Source organism: Phodopus roborovskii, unplaced genomic scaffold, assembly GCF_943737965.1.
Source record: "Phodopus roborovskii unplaced genomic scaffold, PHOROB, whole genome shotgun sequence".
Lineage (NCBI taxonomy): Eukaryota > Metazoa > Chordata > Mammalia > Rodentia > Cricetidae > Phodopus > Phodopus roborovskii.
In genome coordinates, this window is record NW_026126511.1 from 1,691,867 (window position 1) to 1,705,506 (window position 13,640).

Consider the following 13,640-nt stretch of genomic DNA (forward strand, 5'->3'; position numbering starts at 1 on the left):
GACTTCAGGGAATTTATACTTCAGTCTGTGATTGATATCCATCCAGGCAAACGGGCTCTTGTTTGGATCTTCCCAGGAAACGCTATACTCTACCCAGGGGCTTCCAGACCGTTCTCTCGTCCCGACATCCCATCTCAATTTAGGAATACTGGGATTACAGATACAACCCACCTACACAGCCTAAGATATTTAACTGGACTCTACAGATAGATACCTGAATGGTTTGTAAGATGAGAAGACCATCACCTGAACTATTCTCACCTGAGAGACTCAAATGCCTCTCTTAAATGCCTATCTTAAACAGAGAGAAGATCAAGTACTGGGATCTACAAAGAGCTTAGAGCAGAGGAATAACTAGATGCACCTGGGATCCTGATTCTAAGAAGTCTCTCCAGCTCAAACTACTTTGAGTTCAAATCTGTGTTACAAGAAGAAAGACGAAAGAAAAAGAAAGAAAGGAAGGAAGGAAGAAGGAAGGAAGGAAGGAAGAAAAGAAAGCTGTTTATATCAAAGCTAGTGACAGAGTGTACTATACACCAGTTTGAAATCTTCTGACAGTATATGACAGATAAGCACCTATGAACCCTGACAAGCCTTGGCATGTTCATAATGTCAACACAGCCATGACCAGAAAAAGCAGCCTCACAGAAGAGATGTCTGACAGAAAGGGAATATCACTCCACACCCTCGACAGTACGCACAGATAGTAGCAGTGGGGTATGGCAAAGCCTACGGACGGAAGTAAATAGAGAAAAAGCAGGGCATAGTAGCACACAGCTGCGCCTCTAACGTTTGCAAAGTACAGGCAATGGGATCAGGAATTCAAGCACAGGTTACATAGCAAGTTATAGGCCAGCCTTGGCTAAGTGGGACTCTATCCCAAAATTAAAATTGAAAGCTGAAGATTTAAAATATAATTTACTATTATACTGCCTGATATTTGCAATTGAAGGCACCAAAGATAGCAGTTGCATGCCCTAGAAATGTTTTGAGACTCCCCAGCATTGGGGACAACCTGTTGAGAAGCAGGGCTAATTTAACAAAATGGTCGAGGCCAAAGCTTTACATTGAGACTGCTGGAAAATGGCTGCTTAGAAAAGTGAGCTGTTCCTCGGATTGACAGTCACGTTTTTACTAATGTGTTACATTGAAGGTGATTACATTCATTCTACGATGTTTTAAAATCAAAACCTAGACTCTAAGGGAAGCCTCGGTTATTTTCAATAACTGAAGACTTTCAACATTTCCGTTTGGTGTAGGTGTTTCAAAATCAGACAGAAATAGAGCGCCCACAGAAATCTTCCTCAGAAGGACACCCAACATGAAACTCATCACACCAAAACTAAAGCTGAGTGGGACTAACTAGTTCCCTCTCTGAGAGAAAGGAGACAATACCACTACAGTTTAGTCTACTTCCCATACAATATGTCCCTTTAGCTTGAGATAACGCTCAGTGCTTATCTTCAGGCCTCAAAATGCCAGGAAAACCTTTTTTAAAGTAGGAAAGAGAAGGAACACAAAAATTTAAGTGGCTTTGTTAAGTCCATATCCAAAACGCTAGCCTACACTTTGTCTTTCCTACTTTTTAGCCAGAAGCAGCATTCATCCTAACATCCTAAAAGAAGGGGGTGGGGAGGGAGTTCACAGCAGTGATGCCAGCAACAAATATTTGAAGGAAAAGGGACATAAAGGAAAACGAGTTACAAGAAACAGGATCCCAAATTACCGAATATGGACCCTATATTAATATATACTGTGCAGAACGCTTGATCTCCCTTTATGGGCTGGATAAAGGCTCTTCTGAGGCATTTCTAATTAGGGGTGACTATAAGGAGCTAAAGAGAAGAGAGGAACTCCAGAAGGTGTGGCAATCTGAGGGTGGGGGGAGGCTAGAGTCTTCCTTGCTGCAATTCCACGGCCAAAAGTAACCTCACAGTTACATGGAGGTACTTCGGGTATCAGTTAAATTTCCTCCTCCTCTTTATGAATTCATATTATTTTTAAAACACTTGACACATGTTTAAACACTTACATAGCTCCTCTGTTTCAGGAAACAGTACATGTTCAGCCGAGGGGTGGGGGAAGAGCATGTAATGAGGAAGTTAACAAGGGCTGATATTTTCTTTTACAAGATTCTTTAAAAACTGAAAAACCTCTTTAAACACCGGGAATAGCTTAAATAATTCACTCTGGGCCTGAGGGTCCCATGTGGACAGTCCCCTCTCCGGTCTGCTTCTGGTTTCAGCTCAGGAATAGATTCCAAGACTCCAGGCCTCACCCTTGCGCGTGCATCATTCTCTCTGGTCTCCAAGGGGCAACACGGAGAGCTGCTAGTGGCTTGTCCCACATGGAGTTTGGGCCCACTGGATGTCCAAAGGATGGAAGTGCGGCCCCGGAAGTGAGTCCAAGTATCCTTCCACAGGCCTCCCCAGGGCCCAGGCCCTCACTTCCGGACTGTGGAAAGAGACCAGATTGAGGCCTCATACAAGGCGGCTGAGTAGGTTACCCTTGGCCCACAGGCCCAGCCCTCCTGGTGGGGGGGGAAGGCGGCTGCCGCACCAGGGGAGCGGCTGAGAAGCAGGCACCTGCCCCACCCACCTCCCGAGGGCCTGTAGCCTGGGCCCGCCCCCGGCCCTGGCTGCGCCGCTCAGGTGCGCAAAATCCAGAACCTTACAGTCCTCGAATGGCCCTGGCCAGCGGATGGTCTAGGCGCCCTCGACCGAGCCGGGCTCTCCACTGCAAGATCCTGTGCTCTCAAGAAGGGAGTGTGATGGAGGAGTTCGACCTGCCTCACTTCCAGAGTTGAAAGCTCAGAAGCCGGCTCACACAGAGAAGTGATCGGGCACCCGCCACCCGCCGCTGATGAAAATAATTGTTCGCGAATGCACTGTCCAGCGCCCAGGGGCGCACGTGCGCGCAAGCGAAGGCGCGCGCGCGCGCGCACACACACACACACACACACACACACACACACACACACACACAGACGCGTGCACACACACACAGGCCTCTCTAGCTGCCCAACCTTAGTATTCTGAACATGCAGTTTCCAACAACTTGCTTGACACAATAACAAAGACATGTAAATGCCAGGAGGCAGACTTCACTTTTTAACCTGCTGAGAGGAGCCACTTTCAAAGCTTCCCCACCGCGAATAAACTGACAAAAAATATGGGGTGCGCTTATAAATTAAACACCTTACCCTCAAAGCAACATTCGTTAATCAGGTTTCTAAAGCAATAGCCATCTCTGTCTTTTTCTATTCACCCAAATAATGCCCCCAAAAGGAACCCCCTTCACACAAGAGAGAGCTGGGGGGGCGGGGGTGGGAGGAATGAATTATAACCATTGCTAGTAAAACTCATCTTAAATCAATAGAACACCACTTGAACTTGAGTTTCCATTGTTTCATTGGACCATCAATGTTTTTAATTAAACAGAGCTACCCTTTCTGCTAAAACATTACATAAAAGGGTTAGGTTTCTACTTTTGTTGAGGCAGCTGGCGTTTGTTGGCTGTTGTGTTTGAGCAACAGACTGTTCAATAGAAGCGAGAAATAGCTCAACGCGCTCCTAATAGACCTGTTTCGACAATGTACCTTGAAAAGGAATACATTGTGTTATTGTGTTAGTTTGCTACAAACCTATTAGAAGAAAAATAGCATCCATCAGGTCTAACAAAACGCATTTGTATTATACGCACTTATCTGCTTCAAATACACTTCTTGGCACAATGTCTGGGATTCAACTAGATCATCAAGATCTAGACAGAAGAACACATACCAGTTAGGTAAATGATACACAGGCTAAAAATAATACCAAAGGGAAGTTTAGGCCGGTGGTAACCGCGATTTTTGTTTTTGATTGAAATGCAAGTAGTCCTACTTTACTTGAAAACACATTACAAACTTGACAGTTTCTTTGACAAAAAAAAAACAAAACAAAAACAAAAACAAACAAAAAATTCTTTTAAAAGATTTGAGTCATGTGAATATTGATCCAGATCCCATAGTAGGAAAAATCTGATTCACTTTCGATAACAATTTCTTTCGGAGAAGGACCCAGGGCAGAAACACAGCATTTTAAAAGCAGAATTAAACAGCGCAAAGATCCGGGTCCTTTAGGGAAATGTGTGAAACAAGCAAATCGAAAGCGCAAGGGTTCCAGTTGAGAGGTCGGGGAGCAGCGCTGCCTGGCAGCGGGAAAGGAAGCGGTGCTTGGAAAATGCTCTCTTTTTAAAATGAGTTTAAAACTTGTTTTATGGCATTTTGAACACAGGTGAAACTTGAGGCACAGAAATAGGTGGCATCCCAGACACGAGACAGAGCTTGAAGCGAGCTGCCTCTCCTACTTCAAATCTTAGGGGAGAGAAAAAAAAAAAAAAAAAAAAAAAAAGAGGCGACTGATGAGGCTAATTTCGCTCTGAAATTGCTTAGTAGAAAAGACAGCCAAAGTGGCATCTGCTAGTGAAGCATCGCTTGCTTCTGCAGGAAGCCACTTGGTGTGGTTTCCAACCTCCCTACCCAATATTCGGTTTTTAGGGGCAAGATTGTTAAGAACACAAGGGAAGGATAGATTTTAGCAAGCTGAATTGTACAAGGGGGGAGGGGGGAGACAAGTTAAACACTATCATCCTTTGAAAAATCTACATTAAAAAAAAATTGACCAGGTAATATTTTGCCAAACAAAATATTTCACTTGTTACAGTTCTGAATTAATACATTATTGCATGAGGATTTAGAAAAATACTATTCTATAATTTTAGACAACAGCTTTGCTACTTTTACAATACAGCTATGTTAGAGTCTTCCTAAAGGTAATTTGAAGTCAGATGGTTGATGTAACTGCTCTCCTCATTTGAAACATTTTCTCAAGAAAGGGGTGTGTGTGCACACGTGTGTGTGTGTGTGTGTGTGTGTGTGTGTGTGTGTTGCATGGCAGTTAAAATATATTTAATACTTTAAGACTTTTCACTGACATCTCCATTGTATTCAAATCTAGTTTTTTGTTGTCATTTTGTTTGCTTGTGGGGAGGGGGTGAAACAGGGTTTCTCTGTGTAATAGCCCTGACTGCTCAGGCTGGCTTTGAACTCACAAAGATCCACCTGCCTCTGCATCCTGAATCCTGGGATTAAAGCTACCACCACCACCACTCAACCACAACTAGTTTTAAAAGCAACTTTATTTGGATTTCAAAAATGGAAATGAAACCCTCAACCCCAAATTACATATCATAAAATCAGTTTCTCAAATGTATAACTTTGACAGAAAGAGTGGAAATTTTCAGGTAAGAACCACACACACACACACACACACACACACACACACACCAAAAATGAGAGGACTTATTTTTTTTTTTAAGTCTGTGCTTTACAACTTAAAAAAAAAATATTTTGGGGAACCTGAAGTTAAGTTTTTTGTTGTTGTTATTTTTTTTTTGTTTAAGGAGTGCATATTCAATGTATTTTAATTTGAAGAGCTTGTTCAAAAAGCAAATATTTACTAAACAGGGCATTTGAAAACCCAGCAAAGGAAGAACCCTGTCTTAAAGGTAAACTGCAATCCAATTCTTTATGTTGAGTTTATTCTTGAAAATCTTCAACTCTCCACCCTTACCAAAAAAAAAAAAAAAAAATCTTCAGTAGGATATGAAGACTAAGTATTTCCATTTATTTCTCTACAGTTAAAAAACAAATAATATGCATTATAATTTGTCTCCAGTTACAGAATAAAAAGGTCAATAAACAGATTTTTCTATTAACAGTTCCATTTTTCCTAGAAATTATTTTTAAATCATTATTTATTATTACTGATGTCTAAGACATTACTACTGCCATTCTAACTAATAAAATGTTGTCAAACTTTTACTGTCATTCACCCTAAGCAGCATCTAATCTGAAAGATTTTGGAAAATATGTTTTCAAATCATTTACATATTCTTGGTTTGCCTCCAGTGAGTCAATGAATGTCATTTCGAATTTCCTTTTTAGCTGCTTTTGCCTTGCAGCTCAGAGGTAAGAACTAGGAGAGATCAATATGTTTAAAGCATTTCTGCCACACAAGATCATTTCAATACCATTCTCTGCTGCTGTGTCTGAAAAACGGGTGGCCCAGCCCACTGCCAGTAGAGCCAGACATTCAGGGGGATCCACCCCTGGGCACAGTCTTCAGAGGGAAAAGATTCAGTTTCCAAACTTGATTAAAAACAGCCTAACAATTTCTGCACCCGTTAAAGAAGTGTGTGGTTGAAGAAGCCCAGTAAATTGCTCCAGAGAGGAGGTGACTGAGGTCTAAGCATGTTCCACTGGGGGAATATCCGGGAGCTTAAAGACCAGATAGAGAGAAGCTGGGGGGGGTTCGAGGGGGGGGGGCTGTAGTGTCCATCAAAACCTACAGGTAAAACTCACTGTGGGATTTGGGTGCTGAAGGAAACTGATTCTTTCTTGCAAGTTGTCACCTTATGGAAAGGGAGCATTCACACCTCAGAGACCTACAAAGATATCTGGACATTATGAACTTGTTTTTTAGCCACTCAGAGACCTTTTGTTTTCCATTTGGCAAATATTTCAAAATATACTTCTACACTTAAAGTTATCTCCTGGGAGATATAATTAAAAGGAAAAGACTAAGACGGTAAGTGAAGTAGGAATGAGGCTTATGTACATTGGCGAATAAAACAGAGGTTTGTCAGCATTTTCTTATTAATATGTTGTTATTTTCTGGCTTGTGATTGTGTGTGTGTGTGTGTGTGTGTGTGTGTGTGTGTGTGTGTAATAAAGCCTAAAGACATCCAAACCATCATCCAATCATGAACAAAAGTGGGAGGCTTTCTGGCACACTCCAACAATAAAATGAAAATTTAGACTTTATGTGACTGTGCTTCAATTCAAAATCAGATTCCAGAAACCGGTGCAATTTGTTACTTTTCTGTGTGGGTTCATGAGGAGGAAAATATGATACATTAGGGGATTTTACAGTAGAGCTGTGTTTAGTTTTAATTTTCCTGTATTTTAAAATAAACACTTTGACCAAAGCATGTTTGATCTTTGCAAGAAGGAAGTATACATTGTGAAGGAATGTGCAGGGGCTGGGTATGAAAATGGGGTTGTGACTCACAGCTGCAAGCAGGAAAAAAAAAAAAGGCGTCTTAGTGTCAGCCAGAGGTGTTCAGTCTAATAATTCAAGCTGTAAACTATATCCCCTAAAATTACCTACATAATAAATCACTGTGAAAAGAAAAAAAAGTTTGGACTTAAAAGTGTAAGTAAAATAAAATCCTCTGGGGACTATGATGCTGAGACTTGTTGCAAATAATATGAAATATAGATTTATTTGTTTCCAAAACCTTAAGATTTAGAATAATGCTGAAAATTATTCTGGTACAGTTGATTGTTTTGACATGGGTTCCAACACATTTTATATACCCTGTCCCAGAAATGGGTTTACACTATTATTTCCCGTCTTAATCACACAGCCAAACTGGTTTGTGAGATTTCCCATCTATTAGTACAATTTGGAAGGGGTGGAGGTTTAAAAAAAAAAAGCTTTATGTTAAAAGAAAATCAGTTACAACTAAATTATCACATACATTAACAAGAATAATGGAACCAAATGTCCCTCTGAAACTCCCCTAGGTTCCTTTCTCATATTCCAGTGTTGCTTATAGGTACCAAAGAAAACATTAAACCCGTGTGAGCTGGTGAATTAGCTTGCCTAGACTCAGTGCTCCATTGGAAAACTCCGACACTGCGGTTGGTAAAGCCGGTGCCAAAGCCTACAGGCTTGAGAAATGAGATAATTTTGGGGGATAGAATGCACCAGTTCGGAGTAGAGAGGATCTAAGAGGAGGTTGGGTGCTCAGAGAAAAGATGCAATCGCCAGGGGGAAGTTTAAGGACAAGGACAACCGAAGCCTTCGGAACAATAAGGCAGAGGAAGTTAAGAAGCAGGCTCACCAAAACCACACTGAAACAATTTATTTTATAGGATCCCCCTACATTTCCAGAATTAGTGAGCAGAGCCACGCTGAGAACTCGGACTGTTCTCGAGGGCCCTCGCGGCTCATAATGACACTGAGAAGGAGGTAAAAGTAAAGTTGGCACAGGTCTCTTTCGCCTGGGCATTTCGCACGGAACTGTAAGGAAGGAAAAAGATACACAAAAGGATGTCTGACTCCAGAGAAGTTTGCAATAAAGATTAACTGGAAAAAGGAAGTCCACTGCAATTAAAACCCCTATCCTAGCTCATTAGTATTCATGACCGAATGTCCAGCTCTTGTGTTTATCTTTCTCCCAGGATCAATATCCTAGCAGCGTGGGCTAGGGAGGAGCCCGAGTCCGGCCCTGCGTGAGCTTGACCTTTCGCGCCCTCCCTACAGGTCAGAGCATCCTCAGAACCGCCAGCCAGGGCTGCACCCGTCCTCATTAAATCCCCCATTCATAGGCGTGCGGGGAGTGGCAGGGGTTGGGGAGCGCCAACAGGCTAGGAAAGTAGGGGCTGGGGATAGTGGACACACAGAATCAGCCGACTCCAAAGGGTTTCTGGAAACCACACTAACCGCGGTGGGCCTACTGGGCCCCGAGTACAAAACAAAGCCAAAAAAAAAAAAAAAAATCCACTACGATATGCACCAGCGCTGTCCGCAGCAAGAATCTTTCTTTCGGCTCTGGGACAGGGGTTTTGCTGGCACCGGCAACAGGTTTTGGCTTTCTTAGGGAATGTAGCAGGGAGAGCCTTTGCTCCAATCAAAGGGAACGCAGCGCCCGCTCGCAGTTGTACTGGGGTCTGGAGTGTTCCAGGCCTCTGCCTGGGCTGGCCCTGAAGAACCACAGAGAGACAACTGTAGAAGCTTCCATTACGATGGCTATCTCTAATGTTCTTAACTTTGTTACACACACACACACACACACACACACACACACACACACACACACACCCGCCTCCCTCTCTATACCGTCAACACTGCTCTGTCCAGCTCCCCAAGGCCACTGACTTGGCCTGGGGTGGGGGGGGGGGAATGAAAGCCTGGGATAGGGAAGGAAGAGAGTGAAGCTGGGTACTTAGCACTTCACTCCAGGACTGACAGAAGAAACCCCCCCCCCAGAGAGAGAGAGAGAGAGAGAGAGAGAGAGAGAGAGAGAGAGAGAGAGAGAGAGAGGAGGGCAGCAGGTGGGCAGGGCATCACAGCATCACAGTCCCTGGGGATGGACCTAGGGGACGCAGTAGTCTCCCACCCCACCACCGCCCCCCTCTCCAGGCTCAAGGGTACGACCTCACCTCACTTAACAAGGTCTGGCAGCGCCCCCTGGAAAGCTGAGTTAGGTGAGTGCCTAGAAGGCCTGGCCCCCTCCAAGGAGGGTAGAAAGGGGTGAGGGAGATGTTAATACCCATTGCTGGTCCTGTACCACCCACCCACATCTCTGCCGCCTCGGGTTCTTCCCACCCGTGAGTGAGCTGGTGGTGGGAGATTCTCGGAAGCCACAGGAGGTGAGCATATGTGAGTGGATGGTGTGTGTTTGGCACAGGAGTACGAATGGCGTGTCTGTGTGGGTGCGCTGCTCAGTGGGTTTTAAAGGGACTCCCGCGAACACTGCTCGACGGCTGGGCCAAGCCAGGTGGGGCTGGACCCGAACAGAAAGCAGGAGGGGAGGCCGAGAGGTACCTCTTCAAAAGCTGCCCTGCCCTGAAAACAAAAGGAAAACGTGGAGGGGGATGGGCAGCACAGCGGCCTCCCTCCCCAAAGTCATCATCTTGCCCCTTGTAGGGGAGGGGCAGCAGGGTCCCTGAAGAGTGTGCCCTGGCCCAGACTTCCCCTACCAGGAGTTTCCGCAGTGGCCATTCAGGGGCTAGGGCCTTTCTGTCCCTAGTCACCCTCAGCCTTGACCCTGAACTCAGACACTTGGGCTATCCTAGTCAGCTTTACAGGTGGGGCCTCATTTGTTACAAGCTACTCTTATCATTGAGGCTGCCTTTACTGCATCAGGGACCCAGCGGGATGGGCTTGAGGTTTTCTTGACTACTACTCTATCTAGTCTGGAAAGATCTAGATTATTCCACGGGGGTGGGGAGGAACAGCAACAATCAGTTGGGGCTGGAGGCTGTGGAGAGAGAGGCGGAGGAGAAAAGACATTTCTACCATCTTGGTTTTAAGCTGCTGTCGGTTAAAAAACAGAAACTTCATTTTGTCCTGGCTGCTGGGGTAGCACTAGGACTCAGACCTGCAAGCTTCTGAGGCACCAGACTATAATCAACCCACAAATATTTATTGAACCCCTACTTTGGATCCTGAGAGGAACTTTCTATACACGTGCCTATTTCGACATTTTTTTTTTAATTAAAAGCCTGTCCAAAGTTAAACCAATTCTTGATGAAGTGTTATTCTGAGGCCTTTTATTTCTTAACCTGCTGCCTTTGAATTATTCCTGTGGCATGATTTGGGGAGGGAGAAGAATGAGTCTCGCATACTTGGTAAATCTCTGCGTGTCTCTAGGCTCCTGTGCTACCAATGAACTCACCAGAACATACTGGGGCACACTCCCCCAGTCCTACCAACCCGTCTAGGCCTTCCCAGCCGAACACAGCGATGCTGGCGAATAGCACAGAGCCCGGAGAAACCCGAGCCCCCGGTCCAGCCTGTGATCTGCCCTTGATCTCAGGGTTTTGTGCGGAAGAAGAAGAAAAAAAAAAAAATCCACTTGAGACTGAAAAACATCCGTCTGAAAAAGAGACAAAGGGGGTCGGGGTTGAGGTGGAGGAAGAGCGAAGGTGCCGACAGTGGAGACAGGAAAGGGGCCCAGGAACGCTAGGGATGGTGTGCGGGTTCTGGAGTACCGCGGTGTTCGGACTCAGGACGCCTCCTCCACGAGCCCAGGCTGCTAGCGAAGCTCACAGCAGCCTCTGGGCTGGGATAACCTCCTCCCCGCCGGGGACTTCGGAGGACATCATTGAACTGGGAGAAACTGATACCCAAGCCCGTTATCCTTGTGGCCATTAATAATGCAGCGAGGATCACGATAATTAATAATAATAATGATGGGCCTCCCGAGGGAGCTCCAGCTGCCTCTGGATAAAGCGAGTCTCGTGGTGAGAGGGGACTTATTCGGTGGTGGAGGGAGTTGAGCGTGAAGGAAGCGGGCTTCGGCTCATTGAAGTTCAAGTTGACGGCCATGGCAGGCAGGCAGGCAGGCAGGCAGAGACCAGCCCTCCGGACGCGGCAGAGATCCACCGTGCAACTCTAGGGTCTAGAGGGAGGCCAGGACCAGCTTCGGCTGCTATGAGACCCTGAAGTCAAGGCAAGCTCAGGTTAGCATTCAGTTCCGTTTAGAGTTGGTGCGAGGGGGAGGGCGGGAGGGCTGGCGCACCTCCACTCACCCCCATCCCAGCCGCATCACAGCCAGGCCCTCGGGCCCAGGTGCCAGACTGCTTTACCCTTTCAGCGGAGCGTTTCTGGCGTCTTCCAGCACTCTTCACAAAGGTGCTACGTCCTTTTCTCGCTTGGCTCCGGAGATGTGAAGGGCTAAGAGAAAGATCAGGCAGGGAAATTGCACCAAGCCTTCGGGTGGATGACTCCTTTGGGTAAAGCCTAGGGGCGAGAGCACGAGGGACTAGGAGCCATTTCCCAGGGCCTCCTTCCGTTCTAGGGTGGGCGAGGAAGGCACTTCCCGGCGATGTTCTTCCTAGCCCAGCCCCTACACTTTGTATTTTCCTGCTGAAAAGGAGCAACAGCCCTAAACTTTGAGAGCTCTACCACAGAGTTGGGAAGCAATTGCACACTACCTTTGGCCCCGTGAGATCATTCATTTGGCTCCAAGCTTCCCGAAAACAAGAATCCCTCAAGGCCTTAAGGAGACATTAAAGTTGCCCCTTGAGTCTCCCCCCGCCCCCTTTTTTTTTTTTTTTTTTTTTAAGATTTGGGCTTCCTCAAAACTAATATTCCTCCCACCACGAGAAGGTTGGAAACCTTTGAAATAGAACCATTTCCTTCTTGTCCATGATATGAATATTTCATCTGACTCCTTTGCCTACCCACCCCCACCCCCCACGGGTGAGGGCTCGGCAAAACCCTAAGCGATTTTCCTCACAGCTTATAATTGTTCAATGAACTCTCACAAGGCTCAGTAACATATGCCAATTATTTTAAATAATTTTGCTTAATATTATTAGGGGTTATAAATTTGATTTTAATGGAGAGTTGATTGCTTCAGAAGTTGGCGCTAGGCAGCTCGAGGGCCGCAGGGGAAGGCGAGCCTGGAACTTGTCACTCTTTGAGTATCACAAGCGCGTGCATGCGCGGGTGCGCGTGTGTGTGTGCGCGCGCGCACACACACACACACACACACAACTTCTGGGTGGATGGAGCTGACCACTTAACAGGTAGCGTGGCCTATGGGAGGCCAGATTTGTCCTCTTCCCAAATACCCCTCAGGGCTGTGAAGCCTGACCCTGTGGCTCAGCCCAGAGCAAGGAGAAAATAGCCCCATTTGCAGAGACTCAGTCAGCCCAGGGAGCTGTTGGGACCTCAGCCTCAGCCCCCTCTTCCCCCTCCCGAGGGAGGGAGCAGTTCCCCTTTGCTTAGGGCCTCTCAGAGGTACAGGAACACCCAGTAGGAGGGAGAGGTCTTGATGGTCCAGGAATTGAAAAATAATTTCCCCATCCCTACCCTTTCATTACTAAAATTATTTACTTTCTTTACAGCACCTTGTGTGAACACTCACACCAACCCCTTTGAGAGCAAGGCGCATGGTGGTAGAAGTTCCAGAAAACACTGGCTCACATTCGCTTACTTCACCTGGCAATATTGGCCTTTATATTTTCTTCTATTTTATTTCAGTGCATTCTTCCAAAGCTGCACTTTCCTTTAAGAGGGAAGAGTAGATGCTTGCCTATCTATGACAGAAAATTTTCTTTAACATATTCTATTTATTACTTTCTCTGGGACACCACAATTATTGTTGCAAGGCTGCTTAAGATAAACAGGATTTATTGAGCCAGCTCTACTTAAAATATCAAGAAAAAAAAAAACCTCCTCGTGGTAGGAACGAGCCCCTTTAAACCATAATCACTGGGCCAAGTTCAAAAACAAAGTAGTCAGCTCAGTTTTAAATGTGCAATTAAAAATAACTGTACCTCAGCTTTTCAGAGGGAGGGAGAGAGGAAGGGGGCAGGGGAGGGAAGGAAAACAAAGAATAAGGAAATGTTTAGTGCTTTTAAAGCCAGCCCAAATAGCTGAAAGAAAGGCATTCCCTTAGATAATGGAGCCATTAGACACTCTGAAGGTTCCTGCCACCATTCTTACAGGGGCTTTCCAAAAAATTTAATTCATTCTCAGCTACCAAACAAAGGGATGTAGAAAATAATTTTGAGACTTTCTGCCAAAGGGGCAGTTTGGCCCATTCTCTATGCACAAATAGACCATTTCTCCAAGAAGTGCAAGGTGACACTCCCCCCCCCCACACACACACACTCCCAACCCATACACTCTATCTTTCCATTCTCTTCTTCAATAACTTGGGTAAGAAAAATAAAAGTATATTCATGCATTTTCAACACATTTTATTATATTTCTGTATGCATTACTCTCAAACATCACAAGAAATGATCAAACCACTTAAACCTTCAAATAAAAAAATCTGAAACAGTTTAT